The sequence below is a fragment of the Triticum dicoccoides genome, chromosome 7B, assembly GCF_002162155.2.
Source record: "Triticum dicoccoides isolate Atlit2015 ecotype Zavitan chromosome 7B, WEW_v2.0, whole genome shotgun sequence".
NCBI classification, from domain to species: domain Eukaryota; kingdom Viridiplantae; phylum Streptophyta; class Magnoliopsida; order Poales; family Poaceae; genus Triticum; species Triticum dicoccoides.
In genome coordinates, this window is record NC_041393.1 from 265,176,030 (window position 1) to 265,181,216 (window position 5,187).

A 5,187-nucleotide genomic window follows, 5' to 3' on the forward strand; every position below is an offset into this window, starting at 1 on the left:
AAGAATCTATTCTTTGTTTCCTAAAGAAAATTTGCATTAATGAGAGAGATCCGTTGATTTGGCTAAGGTAGGAAAGAATATATTATTTGTTTCCTAAAGCAAATTGCATTAATGGGAGAGATCCGTTGATTTGGCTAAGGTAGGAAAGAATCTATTATTTGTTTGCTAAAGCAAATTGCATTAATGGGAGAGATCCGTTGATTTGGCTAAGGTAGGAAAGAATCTATTATTTGTTTGCTAAAGGAAATTGCATTAATGAAAGAGATCTGTTGATTTGGCTAAGGTAGGAAATAATCTATTATTTGTTTCCTAAAGAAAATTGCATTAATGAGAGAGATTTGTTGATTTGGCTAAGGTAGGCGGTTTTTGCGGTTCTTGGCGGCTCAGTGTGAGGTGGGGCGAGGTACAAAAAAATATCATGAAAGGTGAGACGGAAAAAAACCTGGGAGGTGGGAGTTGTCCCTGGTTAACCTACGAAATTTCATAGATTTTTTTAGGACCAAAAAAAACCAGTGGAGGTGGGACAAAAATTGGCCGGCGGAGACTACCACCTCCCACTACTGACTTTTTTTCGTCCGGTTTTATTTCATCCCACCTCCCACTACTGACTTTTTTCTTAATTAATAACTTCACCCTCCTGCTGATTTTTTTCTAATCTAATTCAATCTATTGATCTTTCCTTAGTCACAATGCATTTACATGTAGCCCCGACAGATCGGTTTCCATATGAAATAAAACACAATCATCAATCAATCCTTGGTTCTCTTTTATAGGACTTGTTGCCATACATGAACCATACGATAACTTCCATATACAAAATAAAGGGAAACACAATCAGGTTTCCTTCCTTTCCAAAGTTCTAGCCACCGACCCCCTCCCCAGACCGCGTTCTTTTTTCCCATGCCACCATCGACAATCTGCTCTCCCATTTCCTCGTCCTCCCCACGTTGTGAAGTTCCAACGCACAACTACACAAACACCAGTGACATAGAAAACCACCGCCTCCTCCTCCGCGCCACCGCCTACTCTATTTTTCCCCTCTGTGTGGCGACCTGAATGGAAGGCGGTGGATCTGGGATGCGCCTGGTTCCACAAGACGTCAGGCGTAAGGAAGGATGGAAAACCACCGGCTGGATGGCCAAGGGTGGCCCATTGAAGGTTTGAAACCTCCTATGGCGTAATTTTGTGCAACCTGCATGAAGATTGTAGGAGCTATCCATGTGGTCGTTCCATCGGCAACAAGTACGTATTGGATAGCACATAATTTGAAATTCTTGCACAAGAGAAACATTGGTAGGATGAACCCAAACCTTTATTTTTTTCTAATATGAATTATCCTTCCTTCTTAGAAAAACATGTTTTGAGTAAAGTTATCTTTACTATAGACATATATTGACAATTAATCAAGTATCAACATCATTGCATGCTTATTGCGTGGAATGTGTGTCCCAATGTTGACAGAAGGTATAAAAAGATTGTCTTGGAATTATTATTTTTTTGGGAAGATATTGCCCTGAATTCTCATTTCTCATCAGAAATTTAGTATCCATTTTCGTTGATCTTATTTGCAACATGTACAAGTCAGTAATAATCTAAGGGGGTGCCCTACCGGAGAAGATTATGATAGTTGGACAAGAAACTTGGTATTGTCGTGCAAGGTAGAGGTAGGAGAAATAGGAGATAAAAGCATGCATGGTGGGAGAAGGAAGTCGAGTGTCGCGTGGTAGCTCAGACATGGAGTGTGGAAGAAAGACAATGACGAGATGTATGTACCTACTAGATCATGACCATGAGATATCATCCCATAAAAATGGCCTTTGACTCTCATGTCACATGAATTTTCTCTTTGTATATATATATTTGTTAGTCCGTGGCAACCCACGGACACTTAGCTAGTAAGAGATGAATGTTCCTACAAGCCTCCTCAGCGATTTGAAACATCTGACCGTCCATCTCGTTTGCTTGATGAGATCAGGCCGTCGGATCGAGCCTCGAGAGGACGCAGGCCGTAGGATCGAACCCGTGCGACTATAGGAATGAATAGTTACCTCTCGTTCATGCCACCGTGTGTAAATCCGTTGCCCCACCGAGGGCATTTTTGTCATTTCGCCTATAGGTGTATAAAATTTGACCACCCGCGTGGAGATGACCTAGCCGCTCCCCAGCCCGCACTCGCGCCCCCTCCCTCGTCCTCGCTGCCCCGCCCGCATCGCCCCGCCCTCTCCTCTCCCTCTCCTCTCCCTCTTCCTCCCTCAGTCCTCGCCGCCCCGCCCGCATCACCGCCGCCCCGCCCCTCAGACCACGCCACAGTGGACCTCTCTCCTCGTCTCCCTCGTGCCACGCCGCCCGCAACCTCCCCCCTCCCATCATCAGAATGGAAGGGAAGAGAAGACGGAGCGCGAGCAGGTTCGTCGGCGGCCAAGGCGCTCGCAGATCCGCCGACGCCATCGTCTGACCCCGGCTTCCGAGTGTGCTCACACCATGGACTCCTCGAGACGCCGCCCTCCCTCCTACTCCAACCCTAACCCTAACCCTAGCATTGCTGCTGCTGGTCAAGGTGCTCTTGGCCCCTCCCCTCCCCTCATGTTGATGCTGCTTTTGGTACACAGGTGCTCGCACGCGTCCAGCAGCGAACCCTAGCCTCGAACGACAGCAGCGGCCATCACTTCTATCCTAGGTATGGAAGAGATACTATTTAGGTATCTGCATTTTTCTTACACGGTTCAGTTTGCTATGCCTGTCAATGGGTTGATTCAAGATAATTTGTGCTCTTGCTATCTAATTGATTGGTCTATATATGCTTTTTAAGATGAATCACTTTATGCAGAAGATTGGCTGCTAAATGTTGGTAGTTTGTGTTGTGCTGCACATTACTAACTAGAGTATTTAAGCACTTTATGCCATGATGTTGATTTTAAGTTCTCAATTTGTTTGGCATGGATTGTTTGGGGCTTCTCTGAATAAGCTTCTGTAATGCAGGAAACAACATGAAGAGATTTAATGAAGAGACATCCCAGGATTCTGCGGAGATGATGAAAGGTTTTGTAGAAGTCAGGTACATATTTTGAACTTCCAATTCTGAATTATCCTTTTGGTTGCTGGTTGCGCGGGCAAGCAGCAAGCTCAAACATACACTTGAAAATTATCTAGGTTCAGTTAGGCTCTGCGTAGTGATTATCTCAACTTATGCAATAACAACTATACCATCATGATGTGTAATTACAGATTGTTTTAGTGTTATAATTTGTTCTGCCTTCCATGTTTTACAGTATTGACATGTTGAGCTTGTATGTCCTTTCCATGAATTGAGTTCTATGTAATTATTGGGGATGCATTGACATGGTTCTGGTAGCCATTATGATGCATGATGCACCACAATGTCAGTTCCTTTCTATCACTGGTTTTTGGATAAATCTTGCTGCAGTGAAACCGCAAGAACGATATGGATGTGAATGAAAAGGGTACTATTTATTAGTCTTATAGTGGCCTGACATGTTGTCGTTTTTTCTTAGTATCTGAAAAGGCAGACCAGTTTTGCAATGAATATTTATATTTTCTGTTACATATAGTCATAAGATTTTACTTTGCTTTGCCAGGAGAGTTTCACTTCATGTAGCTACTAGACCAGGAGAATTGTATGCTTGCGCTGAGGAAAATGTTATGCTGACCGTGGCCAAGTGCCCTGAACTCACCTATGCCCGGTATGGATGGCTTTTCAATTTCGTGCCATGACTTCTAGATTGTAATCCTACTTGACTTTTGCATAAGTGATAAGTGAAGTGATCTACATTCCTCGATTTTTAGTGTTGGGAGACAAAATATGTATCCTTAATTAGCTCTTCCTAAATTTTTGGTTTTCCTTTTTTGACCCAAATAAACCACACCGTTACCATATTTTATACTAATGTCGTATTTAATCGTTGGCATAGCTTTGGAGGTTCAGTTCGGTTAAAAAGATAATCTCATGTGACTGGAAACTGTTTGTGTTCAGATTATAAATCATATGCAATTTAATGTTTTTAAATGGATAGGGTGATTGGCAATAGATAAATGATATTACCTTAGCATTGCGGATTATTTCCTTTTTCGGCTATAGGTTTTAGTCACTGAATTTAACTAGGTTCGTTTCTGTAACTTGTTCTCCTTTAGAACATGATTTTGCGTGGCTAGCAAAAGAAAATAGTGAGATGATTTGGTTGGGGTGTGGGACTGCACTATGTGGGTCTGATCTGGATTGTTTTAGCTCGGATTTTGTCATCTCTTCTACCTCTTATTTCACTTTGGGTGCGGTGTTAGGCATTTCTTCCTTGGATTGTAGCTATCTCCTTTTCTTTCTCTTCTTCTTTCATTTTCTTTTCTTTGTCTCCGCCTTTGCACTGAAATGCATGTCTACTATTTTGCAGGTAATCTTGGTGTGAGCTCAAGGTAAAAGGCAAAGCCTGAAGGTAGGCAATCATCATCAGCTAGGTGGTCGATTATACACTATGTAGCAAACACTGTTGTCTTCGACTGAATGTTTGATTTATTCTTATTCAATCTCACCTTTTCATTTGCCTAACATCAGAACTGGAAACATCAAAATTGGTGCCCCGGTCATCTCCGCCCCTGGTGGTGCTCCTGGATGTACATAACCTCCTCGCTTCCTTGGCCGCTTCGGTGCCCGTGTCGTTCGTGCTCGTCGGTGGGACGGTGCAAGGCACAACTCCGATGCGACGACGCGGATGTGCGGTGTAGGAAGCGGTTCCTCATCGGATGGACGGCGTTCAGGCGCAACCCCAGCGCCCACTGAGTACTGCCTCAGCTACAACCTCCCTCGGTGAGCTCCAACTTCCTCCTACTCCACTGCTTTGGCTACTGTATGGGACATGGCCAGGGCTATGATGATCAGATATGGCTGATATAGGCATGCTCTCAAGCAATTGAGGCACCTGTCGGTATTAAGTTGGACCCCCCTCGTTTCTTTGAGCCGTTTTGATCACGTTCTTATTTTAGTGGCTCTATCTTTGCATGGTCATTTTTGATGAGTGATAACCATTCAGAGACAAGAATGTAGGGGGGCTACGGGCGCTCTCAGCGATTTGGAACATCTGGCCGTCCATTTCGTTGGCTTGATGAGATCTGGGCCATTGGATCGAGGCGCTGGAGGACCTCGGCCGTCGGATCGAACCCGAGCTCCTGTAGCAACGA

General features: G+C 44.1%; 1 long non-coding RNA gene across 1 annotated transcript; it reads left to right on the forward strand.

Annotated features, from left to right (window-relative positions):
• The first annotated feature begins 2,196 nt into the window (after positions 1 to 2,196).
• On the forward strand, positions 2,197 to 2,678 carry LOC119340336. The gene is made up of 2 exons (XR_005164496.1): positions 2,197 to 2,557; positions 2,610 to 2,678. It is a non-coding gene; the product is annotated as an uncharacterized LOC119340336 (long non-coding RNA).
• The last annotated feature ends 2,509 nt before the right edge of the window (positions 2,679 to 5,187 follow it).